Here is a 16,267-nt window from a genome sequence, read left to right as displayed (position 1 = left end):
ATCTTACCTCTGCTGACAGAGGCTCAGGAGTGGCTGTTCCACCAGTGTATGAATGTGTGTGAATGTTAGTTTCTGTTTAAGCACCTAGGCTCAGTGTAAGAAAGTGTGTGAATGGTGAATGCAGATGTAGTGTAAAAGCGCTTTGAGTGGTAGAAAAGACTAGAAAGGCGCTATACAAATATGGAGCATTTACATTTATGTTTAACTGAAGAATTTTTTGCAAAGAAGCTTCTAAATCAGTTTTTCATCGTGCAGAGTCGACGTGCTCCATTCAAAAACTTTTTATAGTTTTATCTATGAACCTATGATAATATTTAAGTGTGATCAGTAGAAATCTGAACATGAGACAGGGACAGATTATTAGTGTTGTTCCAACCCGTTCTCACTCCCAAGTCGTCACATATGGACGCTTGGTCAAGAGCCATAATCGTCAGTTTGTGACGCACTAGGGATCCCTTTGACGTCATAGTTCGACCGATTGAGGGAAGCCCTGTTGTGTCAGTTTTTGATGGTAAAGGCAAGTATGATAAGAGAAAAGACGAAGTAAGGAGGTGATTGGGGTGGATAGAGGGCCAGAACCGGGACCTTGAAGCAGGAGAACAGGGTTTGTGTCCCGTGCGAAACAAAACATTAAATGTTTTTATTTAGGCGAGTGAGGTAAATTGACATTAACGTTAGTTAACTTAAGTCTTAATTGACATACATAGCTATTTTAACCCAAACCATGATCTTTTCCTAACCTTAACCAAGTAGTTTTGTTGCCTAAACCCAACCAAGTACTTTCTGTGCCTAAACCTAACGAAACTGCAACGTTTCACGACTTTAATTATGCGTGCTTCAACATGGCAATGTATCGAAACGTTACGTTTTATCTTGAAAGTGTAACCGGATATTGCATATTTATTGTTGCTAAGCATTGCTAACTTGACTGTGGATCCCTAAACGTCAATAATTGATGCAAAAGGGCTACCCAAGTCTTTAAAAAGCGACGACAAAGGGCCTTGACCATGCGTCAGACATTTGACGAGTAGGGAGTGAGACTGTGTTGGTTGTTCATATTGTTTTGAAGTCATGGGAATCATCTCTTGTATCTTGCAGTACGTCGCTTCCACTCTCTGGACCAAGATTTTCCTCTTTTCACTGTCATATAATGAGGTTATGTGTTGTGATTTATAAAGTAGCTTCATGCTTTGATTGATTGTATGTGTATGCCTCTGCTTGTTCTCTGTAATCACAGTGGTTGTTATTGAGATGATGGACGCAATCATTGCTGTGCCCATTGTGATAGCTGATGGAGATGATCACACAAACAGCATTCAAATAACAGATCGCTCTTTTGAATAAATTGTTTGGCTACATATTGTGTTACGTATTGTGTATGTCTAATCAATTATGTAATACAGCAGATTATATTTACAGGCAAGCCATCCTGCTCGGATCACATTTAAAAGTAGCCCTCCCAACCCTGTGGTTCACTGTGTCAAATAAATCATGGACGGTCTGTTTCTGTGGTTCACACCTCACCATTCCTCCTTTCGATCAGTGTCTGCATCTCCCCTCTCCCTCCCTCTCTTTCTCTCACTCTGATGTTTATGATCTCTAAAACCATGTCAGATTGAATTGGTCATTATCTCATTTTCCCCCTGAGGGCAGGGATACAGTTACTGTTTGTGTGTGTATGTGTGGATTTGAGATATGTCTTGTCTGGTTCAATAATTCAGGAGGTTTCTGCTACTGCAGTTCATGTGATGCTCTTGGGAGAAAGAGGGAGAGAGCGAGATTGGCACAAAGATGGAACAGATCTGTTCCTTGTAGCTTTTAGTGCCTTTCCATATTCCTTACTGCATCATTTTGTAGTTCTCTGCAGCTAAGTAAATCCCTGCTGCACTCTTGTTTATGACAGACAAACTTTTGGGAATTGTAGGTAATGGCAATGAACAGTTGAGCCCAGAGGAGTTGAATGAATACTGAATGTAAAGTCATGGAGCCTCTGTATGTGTGTGTATGGACAGTTAAACCAATAGCCCTCTGGGTAATGTAGTTAGAAAGTGTTTGTTTCTCCTAAAACTTACTGGAATCTAAATGAAACTGAAGCTACTGTACCAGGAGACTAACAGTTTCCTGTGAAGAGCTGTTTTTATTAGGATTTTCCTAGTGGTCTAAGATTCATATCATTATAGTAAAACAGCCTTGGTTCAATTCTGGCTGCTGCATGCCATCGCTTTCTCTCTCTGTCTCCCCATATTTCTTCTCTGTTACTCCCATCAGCCCTCCCAAAATAACAAGACTAAGAGTACAGTAATGCTGGTAGCTCTGTGGGGCTGTACTTAGGCACAGTGGTGCCTTTTTCTAAACTCTAACACATCTTAGTTTACCATGTTAGCATGGTAACATTTGCTTATTAGCACATGAACTTGAACGATAGGTAATGCTGATGGGAATGTCATGAGTGTTGGACAAATTACAGTTTGAACCTGATGATGATCCTAGAGGGAAAAAGGTAAAGGTCAGTGATCTTTTAACTGATTAAAAGTCATCCTGAGGGGGACATGAATTATTGTACCAAGTTTCACAGCAAACCATCCAATAGTATATTGGTCTTTTAATATTTCAGTCTGGACCTAAGTGGCTGAGGGACAGACATACTCTTGTGCAATGCATGCTGTATTAAGAATGGCAGGGTAGAAATGAGTATGAAAGTCCTTCAGTTGTAATCCAGGCATTACATTCCAGCACCATGTTGTAGCTGTCCACTCTTAATAGAGAACAGTCTAGTTTATTGATGGTGTATGTGTCTCTGCTGTCAGAGTGGGGTGAGTGGGTAATTTCATCTCTGTTGAGGGTCAGAAATGAAAAGTTCAAGTGGAAAAAACAGTATTGGACACAGTGTTCTAATTTAACCCCTCAAATAGATGGACTGCTGCCTGATCCGTGTGATGGGGGTGGTGTTGGAGTTAGCTTTAGCCTGTCACTGCCAACTTCAGATTCCATAGTGTTGTCAGTAACAGCTGGCTGGATGTCCTGTTTCAGGCTGACTTTCAAACCCAGAGAGACACGAGTAACCAGATTTAAGCCAGATGGTGTTTTTATCCCTTGTATCCCTTAAACTTTTTGATTTTGAACACATAGATACATGTTTGAAGGAGATACTCTAATTTAAAAGTCATTTGGTGATTTTTAACATTATTTCTAGTGCAAATGTAGTTACAGAGGAGTAGCAATAGAGAACTGTGTACCTGGCTGGATAATATGTAACAAAGTATGAAGTCTCAAAGTGACATTCAATTAAATTAATAAAACATACAGTACACCATAATTGATTATCATAGCTAAATGAATGTAAAAAAGTAGGAATAATTAATTGACTTCAAGCACAATTTAACATTTTAGAGCATTATTACTTAATACTTAAACACTTGGACAGTAAGCCATCAGCATCAGGTACTTCAGCATCCACCTCTCATACTAAGCTCATGTCTCTGACTCTCCATATGGCATCAGATGTTGACTTATGAATTTAACACATTATTCACTGTGAAGCCATTACATCTACACCAAGTCTGTGTAGGTTTGATGAAAAACACGATTTTGTCACGTTAACACACCAAACATTAAATGATTATTAAGTCATAAAGACTTGAAGCAAAGTAATTCAACTTTGCAGGGCTGCTGATTGGTCTGTGGATACAATTATTAGACTCATATGCGAAGCAATTTCTTTTTGGTACTACACAAACAAGATGTGCCCTGTCTGGTAATGTACTGCATGTGCTTTAGTTTTAAATGGGTCATTTGTGCTGCTAAGGTGTGTGGAAGGTGCCAACATGTCATTTAAATAAGCTGACTGTAAATGATAACCAGTAATGTTATGAGAGCAAGCAGCAACCACACACACAGACACAAACTGGACGTGGCCAGAGCAAATGACTGATGAAACTACATGAAGGCTTGTCTTTTATTCAGTCCACAGGATTCACCATCCAGTCTTTCACTTTCTTAAATGTGTAAGATATAGCCAGGATTTGTATTTACAGCATTCAAACAATGAATAAGCATTATAAACAGAATGTGAAGGAGTAACAGTTCTGATGTTATGTCAAAGACATCTATGTATTGTTGGGTGCAGCTACAGAGGAAGGACAAAATCAGACTTGTATACTAATAAAAATTACTCGTTATGTAAAGCAGGTTGATTACTGTTAAAATGTCCATAACTTTAATCATCTTATAAAATCCATGCAGACAGAATTCACCTGATCCATCTCCCCTGACCCCATTTGGCATGCACGAGTTCGCCAGCCTCATTATGTGTGTGGTAGAGCAGTAAGTTGACACAGATGGTAGACTGACTGACTAGACTTTGTTGGAAAAATGACCAGGGTCATGCCCTGCAGGTTGTGTTGTCTGAAGAGTGGAAACCCTCCCACTTAATAACAACCAGAGCGATGCACTCGTCTCCCTCATTTTCTTGACTCCCCAACCCCGCTTCCTCTCTATCTCCATCTCCCATTTCTGTATGGTTGTTGTGATATTTATATTTATTTATATTTGTGACGTTGTATGTGTTGACAACAGCAGTACCTGCAGTGATTAAGCAGTGGGCGGGGGAATGACATGGGAGGAATAGTGAAGCCAAATAGCCAGTCATGTCTTCAGGATGAATAAAGGGAGACTGATATAGCAAATGTCACACTTCAATTGATTGGTGAGAGAGAAAGCGACAGAGTGAGATGGATGTGGGGATGAAAATTAATATATATACAGAATGCATATGCATTTTGGAGGGTGACACAAGAATTGTTTGACAGCTTTAATTAAACTCAGCTGAGTCAGCCTCTGAGCTGCAGCTTCAATTACATTTTAATGAGCCACACGCAAAGCAGTCCACATGGAATAAGATCAGTTTCTTTAAACCTCCCCTGTTCTCTCTTTCTGCCTTTGGTTTGTCTGTGAGACTTCTAACCTTGAAAGTACCAGCCTTTGGCATGTTACCAGTGACTTTCTTATGGATTTGAGTTGGATAATAAGGTGAGCTGGGTTGGTGCTGATCAATACTGGGAGCTTCTTTTATCTGGAACTGACAGATAAAACTGGTCCATCCCTGTCAATACGGGCAGACACAGCTTTACTTTGGATCCAGAACTCCATTATAAGATCCAGAGATTACAGCAACAAGTTACTCTTTCAATATACATACTGTACGGGGGTGTGAGTATTGTTTTAAGACACACTTGCAAACATCGAACCCTATCCTTTAATGTTGTTTAAAGTAATTAAGTTTGATATTTATAGTGTATATACGTTTTTATTAATGATTTATTATCATTTCATTTCCAGTAAATTTTACTGTTCAGAATTAGCTGTTTGACTATTAACTTTGATTGTAAAGTTAATTGTTACACGGTAAAATTTGAGGGATCTTTTCCCATTTTCTTGTTTATGTTGTGATTATGTAAAAAGCCAACTTTTCTTTAACTCTTAACTCAACCCCAGAAATCCAGCATTGATAAAGCTTTAAAATGAACACAATAAAATTAAGCGGTACACATACACACACACACACACACACACACTTGCATTGATAAACTTAATACACAATATAATCAGGCTGACATTCCATATATATATGTGGTAATGATCTTTTTAATGATCATTACATTTTAAGTAATCAACATTGCTGTAAACTACTTGCATTCACAGGGATATTATTTCTTATGCACACACACACACACACACACACACATACACTTAAATTAAAAGGTTCACAACCCCTTACTTGTATTTGTTCTTACTTTTATTACTCCAACTTTTCATGGTAAGAGCTCTGACATTTAGATGGAAACAGCCAATACCAACCCACTTTGACTTTCTCCTGTCTGGCTTCTCAGAAAGAAAGAGTGGGTGAGAGTTTCTGCTGCTGTCTGCCAGTGAATGTACTTTTTATCATTATGTGTGGCTGTATTTGTGTGTACTATGTGTGAGTGCCCATATGGCACTCAGCATGCTGTTTTCCAGACCTGAAATTCTGTCAGCCGAGCTTTAGCTTTTTCACTTCCTAGGACACAGTAACAGCATTATCTTGCTGTGAGGCTGTGAGTTGTCCCAGAGAAAGCTGGAATCCTTGTTTCATTGCAGAGAATGGGACTCTCATACAAATACCGTGTTTACATTATTTCATTCACTTTAATAGAGAGTGGTGATTGAGGTGTGAGATGGCTTTGCTAGATGTGTGTTAGTGACAAGGAGACGGTATCCAAGACTTGCTCCATCTTGTTTTTCCTTTCAACAGTCTCCACCAGCATAGTATCCATGTGAAATCAGAAATCAGAAAGAGCTTTATTGCCAAGTAGTGTTTTACACATACAAGGAATTTGCTTTGGTGATGATGTGAAACACGTAGACATAAATGAATGTAGAAATATATAAATATTAATGTGGATTAGACAATGCAAGTTATATAAGAATAAGAAAAGAAAAGAGAAAAATAATGCAACTATTTGCAGAAGGACTTCATATGGATAACTTGACACTGGAATACTTTGTTCAAATCAAGTATTTGTACCTCAAAGTTCAAAAGTCAGTATCCTAACTGACTGCGGTGTGTGTGTGCGTGTGCCTTATTCACATTTCTTCCTTTCCCATTTTGGTTTAACAAGGACCCTCAGCAAGGGAGTGAGAAAGGGTCAGAACTTGCAGACTGTGATATTCCTGACTCCGACTTTAAAGCTGGCCTAGTTCAATATTTTTGCAGCGAAGGTCAAAGTAAAAGTCAACATTTTGTGATGGTGTGAGTCTAGTATACGTGTGTGCTTCTGTGTGTGTGTGTGTGTGTGTGTGTGTGTGTGTGGAATAAACACAGCAGGGTTTGGTCTGATCACTAACAACTTTGGAAAGATCTTCCTCTTGAGCACACTCACATATTTCAACACAGCCCTCATGAAAACACTGGTGTGGTATGTGTGTATGTGCGTGCACATTTGGAGTGTTTGCATTTAATTATTAGATGTTAGATGACAATAAAAGCAATGAAATACTTAAAAATCTTTGTACCAGATGGCGATATGATGAATAAACAGATTTTAATACTTGTTTGTCGCCATGCAGTAATTTTATGAGCATTTGCCTGTGCACCAAACATGGGCCTGTGTGTTTGTGTGTGTGTGTGTGTGTGTGTTTAGTGTATGTGCTAGACAAACAGCAGAAAGGATGTCGTTTTGTGACCTAACATATTATTTGCTGTTTTTCTTTCATGTCTTACCTCATCATTTTCTTTCACTGGTGGTACAACAGGTAAGTCTGTATTTTCTGTGTTTACTTTTGTTGTTTAGTGTGTTTGAAGAAGACGTAAAGAGACAATTTTTTGCTATCTCTAATCATCAAATGACAGCTTAAAAAATGTTTGATAGCTGCCAAACAGTAAATTGCAGCACAAAACGTAGTGCTTTAATTTTAATGAGTATGTTTGAGTGTATGTTCCTGTACGTGTGTGTGTGTGTGTGTGTGTGTGTGGTGTTATGCGGTTGATGTGTAATTGTGACTGCAGGGATTTGTGTCATTTCTTTTAACCTGGGTAGCACACACAACACATCCACATCCACATCCACACGTAAAGACACACTCACCAGCAGAGATCTGTGCCGCTGGCGAGGTGGTTTGTCGACTTTGAGCGTATAAGTGTGTTTGTGTCTTAGCAGGTACAGCCTTGGTTGCTACACTATTGGCCTCCAGGCTTGAGTGTGGCAGCGGAGATTTGTAGCTATGTGTTCAGCTCTCCCCTGAGTCTCCACAACCACAGTACAGTTTGAGTAAGAACTCTGTGGCCTCTGGTTTGACGGCTGTTAACGTACGCAGTAGGCCGATAACACTACTTCGTTGTTTTGACTCAGCCTAGGTGATGATGAACCACTACCACTGCACAAGGTGTAGCAATCCTGATATGGATGTTATCTCCCTAACCACCTGCCAATTAGCAAACAGAACTCTTCACCATTATTTGGAGAACCTCGGGACATGACACACATGACTGAAAAGACAGATCAAACATGACTGATACTAAATAACTTACTGGCTACAATGTAAAGTATGTTACAATAATATAAATAATAAGAATAAATGGTATATTTTAAAATATTGTAGTAATGTTAGACATAAAATAATTTAAAATATGATGATGTCACTGTAAAGTCACTGAACCTTGCCAGTTAAGTTCTCAGTCTTTAGTAAATATAATGCTTTGGAAAGTTTATTAATTTATGTTTTTATGTTTTAGTGCTTGTTATGCCCATTTCCCAGCAGCACACTGTTTACTGTTTAGTTTATTTATCAAGAGGAGCCTCTTTATTTTGCCTCTTTAAAAACCTCGTCTTTATATCCTGGATGGATGCTATCCAAGTAATGTAAAGTCACTATCAAGGCTACGGGTTACTGGTGATGCATAAAATGATACTTTTCATGCAGTCTTGCTGTACATTAGTATACATCTCCTGCTGCATTACATTTCCCGTGTAATTATTATGTTTATACCACATTAAATAAACTTGGTTAAATGGGCCACTTTAGAGGCAAACTGTGGAAGGCCGTGGTTCAGGTGGAGTCAAGTTCAAGGTCAATTTTGGGTAATAGCGGTTAGGTTTGTGGTTTGATCCCCACCTCCTCTTAGCCACATGTCAAAGGTCACGGAGTAAGACAGTGAACCTCTAACTGCTCCCAATTTATGTGCATGGGGGAAAACAATGTTGTTGCTAAAAAAATAAATTGCTTTGGATAAAAGTGCAAGTAAATGTAAATAGCTTTAAATGAGACAATTAGAGGTGTTTTCATTCTTTTAAGACAATATCGGAGGCAGTGTTTCCCTCTGATTATGCTGTTTGCTTAGGAAAATATGATTTGTTTACTTAACTGCTTTGAAATAGGATTATGTTTTGTTTTCAGAAAGATTCATGGTACAGTATCAGTACAAACAAACCCATGCACCTCATTACACTCACATATCAGTGCCTATATTCCAGGACCTTAACTTTACCAATACTGCTGCTTTATGTCAGTACCTGTTCGCTCTGCATATATCTTTTACTGCTACTGCTGCTAGAGGCCACTGACTTTTGATACAAGCCTTTTACAGCTCATGTACATTTACTGAGGTTTGATGGTGCATTTAAACCTGAAACAAATATAGATGGCTAGAATGATGAAGCCATGGATTCAGAGTTTACCCGGTCTGCTCTGTTTATGGTGCTCATACAACATTGTGTTAATGACAGCACATCAAGGAATCAATCAATCAGGAATAGGCATATATGTATGTATACATGTATCCCTGAGAATATACAGCAAACATTGAGTATACATTTTTTCTTTTAACTCTGCTTTTATCCAAAGCAACTTAATATTACCATATATGTCAGAGGTCACACACCTTAGGAGCAACTAGTGAAGTGTCTTGCTCAGGGACACATTGGTGGATGGGTCACAGTGGGGAATTGAACCCGGGGCTCTCACACCAAAGGCATTTATCTTATCCATTGCACCATCACCACCACCTCTAGCTCTAACATAAATGGGGAGACAGTAGTGAAATATTGATGTGACCATATAAAGTGAAGTGAAGGAAATAGTAGAGCATAGCAGGAGGGGGAGGGAGGACAAGAACCAAACAGAAGAATATTAGTTTCGAAAGTGACAGCTCCATTACTGCCATCATCCATTAATAACCAGCCAGGTCATTAGTGTGAGAAATGAATGCAGGCGCTTGCAGAGACAAACAAACACAATGCTAATCTCTGTTCTCAAACAGAGTGTCAACAGCCTGACATAAATGAGGGGAATGGAAAGTGAGCAGAGAGGTCAGGGTGGAGAGAAAAGGAGATGGAGAAGCTGACGAAGGAGGAGCAATTGCGACAGACACATAAAAAGCTGACGTATGAATATCGATTTTGACGATATCAAAACAGAGTAAGGAGAGTAAGAGGGGAGATGCAGGAAAAAAGGAGAAAGAAGGGAAAGATGAAGTGAATCGATTGTGAGTTCTCTTAGAGGGCTTTTTTTTTTTTATTTGGACAATGACAGCTCCAGTTGTTCCAACATCTGTGGAGAGCCAGCAAAGTCATTAGCGCTAAAAATTTGTCCGGCTGCAGAGAGACAAACAAACACAGCGTTGATCTCGAGCCTCAAACACAATGCCAATCATCAGCCACGTGTGTTTTTGATGAATGGTAATTAGAGTGCAAGAGGAGTAGAAAGAGAAAGAAGTGGTCTGTGGTCTGTCCTACGTGTCTCCTTGCTGCATCATTACCACGCAGGAGTCAGCAAAACCCATTTCAGACTGAAATGCCTGTTTCTGCTTTCTCCTTCACCCTTTCTTTCCACTTCTTAGCCTTTCTTTCACTTCACTCTGTCGCTCTCTTTCACTCTTTCATACCTTTTATGTCTGTCTGTCATTGCCTTTTCTATTATATTATTTTCTTTTTTTATATAATTGCTCTGTTATCAGCCCTACCCGTGCCTTCCACACTTCCCACTGGTCTTTTTTTCTTTGTGTCTCTGAAAAGGAGAATCATACAATGGTACTTGATGGTTTTGAAGTGTGTGTGTGTGTGTGTGTGTGTGTGTGTGTGTGGGTTTGTGTGTGTGTTTGTGAGTGTGTGTGTGTGTGTATTTGTACATGGAAGTCAATTACAGAAAAGTGGACAACCCGAGTAAGATAAGACAATATGCAATTTTATTGATCCTAGTTGAGAAATTGGATCTTCACAGTATCTAAAGTACTAAATGTACTGTATGATAGGATTTAACCACAGAGGTGAAATATAAAGCAACAAATACAACAATGTAATACAAAAGCAAAATGGGATATGAAAAATCATAGAGGAACGTAAACATTTGCAAATGCAACCAATAATTTCAACACACGGGAGTGGTGTGTACTAATGGGAATTTATAATATACATTTTGTATGGGCATACTGATTGTTTTGTTTAACCAAAAAATTACAATTTGTAATCCTTTAATTATTATATGTGTAAAGAATCCTTTTAATTTCCTGGCATGGTGCAAATGCAGCAGCACAATAGTTAGTGTGTTGATTTGTCTAAAAGACCAGAGATGAATGTGGTTCGCTGATAGCTGTGGCGTAATTAGAGTTTCTGATTTGAAGATCTAAATGCACCAGGGACTGTTTAGTTTCTCTGAAAGCCAGAGCCATAGAATGCTCTTTGACGTCATCTCTTATCAGTTGTTGACAGAATATGTTGGCAAACAAAGAAAATCATGACTGTAAAATTTGTGCTTTATATTATGTGCTGTAATTAGTTTATCTATCAGCTAAATGTGTTTAATGTGTGTGTAGCTGGTAACATTAGCATCTCCTGGCCTAAGTGCTACTTAGAGACACATGTACACACACACACAAACACGCACACACACATGTTTACTTATGTCACTTTTGGGGAAATAACATATACTTGCTTTCATTTGCCGGAGACTTACCCTACCTCTAACCTTAACCACTGGCCCAAAAATGGACAAGCTGTTCCCAATCAACAAGGGCCAGTTGCTCAAAACATCTTAGGTTAAGATTTTCCTTAAAGTCTTCCTGTTAAAGTTTCCTTAAAATGTTCACTGAAGTATTTAAGGTTTTCTCCTTATCTTGGTCAAAGTAAGGAAAAACCTGAGTCTACCTCTGATTCTATCTTAACTGCAACATGGCAGAATTTAAGGCGATAAAGAAAGTGAGTGTTTTGTAACCAGGAGAATCCAATGCATATGCAACACCATAGATTTGACTTCATATATTATTGATCATATCAAATACAGACCTAATGGCTAATTCCTGATGGTAGCAGCTTTCTGCCAGTGTGGTTAGTAGCCTACTTGTATTTGTATTGGCATGGCGCGGTTCCGTTGGTTTGGTCTGTGTCATGCTTAATCCAGTACAGCACATAGTTCCAAGAGCACAGCTATAGGCCACCTACCGGCTCAACAGGTGGTAGGTGGTATTATGACATTTTTCATCAATTAAGTAATTTGGTGACATATAGCATAGTAAGAGTGTCTGTGGATCTTACCTCACTGCACAACGAGCCATTAACAGCAGCTTTATTGTCGGAGCAAGCTCGCTGCTGGGTGCTAGTCAACAACATTGCCAAGCAAACTCATTTTTATAGTTTGACAGTGTCTTTTTCACATGTAACATTAGCTATATCGTAATCTTCAGGGCACGTCTATCAAGTCAATTTACATACCGCAGCAACACACACACACCCACACCAACACACAGCAGTGCGGAACAGAATGGGCTGTCCACAACTGAGCTGTTAACGTTATAACTAAATTTCCACAGAAAGCAACATGAAAAACAGCTGCAGGCATCCGACAAACTACGCTCGTTAGTTAGTGAGCTTCAAATGAGGCTTACCGCCTCAGGATTACAACGTTAGTCCAACATCGCTGAGCCTGCTAGCCACATTAGCCACATAATATGCTAACGCCAAGTGACCTAACCTTTAAAATAAACAGTAAAACAACACAAAACAGAGCAACACTTACAGCTTCCAAGTTTGAAGTCAGATCTGTCTTTGAACCGTTACAGAGCTCGTTGCGGTTGTGGTACTTTTGAAGCACTAATTGATTAATTTAACATGCACTGAAGTGTAAAGTATGAATGTTGCGGTTGTTGCGTTGCTTGCCATCCTCTGCGGTAGGCTTGACCAACAGCGCGGTATTTCAATTTTGCGGATATCGCAAGAGCCCTTCTTTGCACCTGACAGCACAGTCGTGTTCATTGCAGCGAATTTAGACACAAAAACTTTATGAAAACTGAAATTGCACTTGCTTATATATGCATAGTGTTAGACTAAACTACTGACACTCTGTAGTTGTTCAATGCTATTTCATGTAATCTTGGATTTCTACAACCGATGATGATTTGCAGAGGGCCAGACTGTAACTGATGAAATCATCAGTTACAGTCTGGCCCTCTGCACTCTGGGGATACAAGTGCAAGTATCTTACAAATAACACTGCTGGTTTGATGATAACATGGATCTTTAATTAATGTTTGATATTACGTGAAATTAAATGTGTGAGAGTCATCATTACACAATCTGACTTCAATTCACCACCTCACCATCAGCGTCGCCACGTCCCCCTGTCTCCAAAGTGTTTATGGTCATGGGTCAACGTTTCCCTAAATGTAAGCACATTTCCTTGTTTTTTATACATCAGTATTTATACTTACAAAGTGGCGTACACACATTCCAATGCTTATAAATGAAGCTCCTGGTCTATAGTCTAAAATCTGTCCCCGAAAGTTGCATAAATCAGACCCACACATGCACACACAAACTCAGATTACTTCTCGCTCTGTGACTTGCAGCTGTGATGTTACGTCCCACTGAATACACACCGATACAAACGCAATGGCATACAAACTTGCACGCAACCAGACCCACACTCACCAGCGCACACATGCACAGAATGGCTGTTTTGATCTGTTCAATTCTGCTTTGTGGTGCAGCGTCTGTATTGGATTTGTGTTTGGAGCCAGCCTGCAGCCTTATTACTGCCACTGTCATCCCACACACGATTTACGTTATGGGGACTTGCGTTTTCTCCCCAAAAGGAAGGCGAGTCCCTACAATATGACTGCGTAAACAGATTTATGTCCCCACAACGTCACTACGTGTTACACAGGCCCACACACACACACACACACACACACACAGAAAGGTGTGACCAATTAATTTTTTCAATTTTGGTGATCAGAGGCAGAAGTGCAGCCCTGGCACCGAGCAAGATCAGCACATTATTTGTAGGAGGAATACAGTATCAGAAGGTGGAGTCTAGGTGAGCTTCAGTATAATGACCAATCACATCAGCTCTTCTCATCCCCTTTAATTGGAGCAGACAGTTTTCTAATGAGCCAGGAGGAGAGTCCAGGTCAGGCTCTCCTCAGAAAAACTACTTTGAGGGCAATGAGACTACTGTTACAGTTACTTTTGTTTCATTATTACTGTCTGTGTTTCTTGTTTAATTAAGTGATTAACACATAGCATTTGCTAACAGTTAGTTATATCTTGGTACTTTTACATGTGCCCAATAATTCCAATCCTGAAAAAACTGATCTCACCAATAATATTTCAGTTTATGTGAAGTATTTTTATCTAGAGTGAATACAGTAGTGTTTGGCATTTTATTAACAATATACATTTTCTGACATCTCTGATGGAGGTCAGGATTAATCCTCAGGATGCATTCTTTGCTGCAGATGGTTTCACACCACACAAATCTTGAATCTGCATGGAAGAGCTCACCAGTCTGTTGCGCACAAGGTCTTGTACCGTTTCTGTTAGATCCTGGTGCTGTGTAATTAATTTAAAAGGTGCACATGCTGTTTGACCCGCTTGTAGTCAAATCACAAATAGTTGAAAAGCACCTTGCTTCTGTACAGTATAATGGCAACAGTATTTAATCAGCTGAAAGGAAAGACCTGAGAACAAAGAATTGTGGATGACAGAATCAACCATTAGTTGAACCCAGTGAAAGCCTTTGTTGCATTAAAAATGGCACATGATATGTGTTTACTGGTGATTTTTAACATGTATATATACATGCAATGAACAGGACGAAAAATTTAAATCAATTTCAAAGCAGCAAAGCTCATATCATATATTATAGAGGTCTGTGCATGCAGCCATACCAATTAAGCTGCAAAAATTGCTCTTTGTGCTTGCGTTTTACGATAAGAGGTAGTGTAAGCCAGCTGAAACACAACTGAAATTTCATGCTAAATGGAGAACCAAAATTGCACACTGGCGCCAGATTTGCATAAACACCACCTTCATCCACCTCAGTGCAAGATGGTTAATTTTATTTGGACCAGCAGGACAAGCAATGCATGTTACTTTCCAGCCCCAGCCTGGAGCTGTTCCTCTTTGACTATATCAAAGTACTGCTTCATATTTGTTAGATGTTTTCCATTTAGGGTCACTCTGTCATCTGTATGTTTGCCTGCTTGTTGTGATCATCCCGAATTGGACTGTGTGTCACTGGGGAGACTGAGGTCCTGATGAAAAAATGATTTAATCGTGCTCTTGCTCTGGAACCTCTGTATGTGTGTGTGTGTGTGTGTGTGTGTGTGTGATACCGTTGTCCTTTGCTGTCCTTCATTTTCAAATGAAATGGTTATTGCTTCAATCCTAAATTAAAAATGAAAATGGATGGATGGAAAATGGGGGGGAAATCCCTACTGTGAATTAAAGAACCTTGAAATTACTGTATTACACAGTAGATACAGCAGGCATTGCTATTTCATCAGTGGCACTATTTTTTTACTTTACCTTGATCTCTGACCTCGTGACACTTGTAGTGAGCCTCTCTTTGATTTGTTCACTGTGTTCTTTAACAGAGCACACTGCCGCAGTGAAACACACCCATCCTAGTACATCTGAGAAGAGGCAAAACATTTGTTCGTTATAGTTGTGGTGAGATATGTGAAATGTCAGTCTGATGATTTTTTTTGTTTTGCCATTTGTGTTTTCTTACTGTCACGCCACAGGTACACAAGACTTGACCAATCAAATGGACAAGTGACAACCTGTGACCGTGACATTACTGTAACACAGTGTGCACACAGCCTGTGCCGGCGAGGCAGTGTGTTAGCCGAGCAGCAGCTTTAGTGCTCTGTCAATGTCTACACAAGATGTGTTCAGGCACACACGTGAGACAGCCGACTGAAAAATGGCACTGAAATGCCTCCTGTGTAGACACAGTGCAAAAGCTCATTGGTGGCAAGAAGCACACACAGATAGATATTGTGACGACAAATGTCACACAACATAAATAAGGCACGTGACTCCAGTACATATAATGTTGTTTCATCAGGGCTGTTAGAATTGACACCTATCAAATATGTAATCGTGACCATGGGCACCTACTGTAAATAGTCCTCTTTTGTTTTATCAGTGACAACAAAAATGTACTTGTTGTCCTGGCAACCATTCTTGGCCACAATGACAACATGAAGGTGTGTGATGTCTGCAGTGGTTCCAGGCTTATCATTAGAGTTACTAAGTGCAATTAAGTGAAATTTTTGAGAGATTTTGCTGCACTCCAGTATAGGAAAGCAGAGTTTCTCTAAACATCAGAATGGCAATAATGATCTGAATTTTCCACACACTATGAGAGGGAAGTAAATGCATTTGTTTTAATAGGTTGTGTTCACAGTTGTGCCTTAAGAGTGGATTGTCCTTGATGCAGTACTCAATTTAAA

At 39.4% G+C, this 16,267-nt stretch overlaps 1 protein-coding gene and 1 long non-coding RNA gene across 2 annotated transcripts in view; one reads left to right on the top strand and one right to left on the bottom strand.

Moving 5' to 3' along the window:
- The window catches only part of spock1 (SPARC (osteonectin), cwcv and kazal like domains proteoglycan 1), a 96,325-nt gene that overhangs the window by 14,817 nt on the left and 65,241 nt on the right, over positions 1 to 16,267 (top strand). The window lies entirely within an intron of this gene.
- LOC123957544 lies at positions 14,162 to 15,518 on the bottom strand. Its single transcript, XR_006821817.1, has 3 exons — positions 15,336 to 15,518; positions 15,143 to 15,194; positions 14,162 to 14,485 (listed from the first exon to the last, which is right to left on the bottom strand). It is a non-coding gene; the product is annotated as an uncharacterized LOC123957544 (long non-coding RNA).

Source organism: Micropterus dolomieu, linkage group LG19 (genome assembly GCF_021292245.1).
Source record: "Micropterus dolomieu isolate WLL.071019.BEF.003 ecotype Adirondacks linkage group LG19, ASM2129224v1, whole genome shotgun sequence".
In the NCBI taxonomy this organism is placed as follows: Eukaryota; Metazoa; Chordata; class Actinopteri; order Centrarchiformes; family Centrarchidae; genus Micropterus; species Micropterus dolomieu.
Note: the sequence above shows the minus strand (reverse complement) of the source record. Positions and strands in the feature narration are given on the sequence as shown.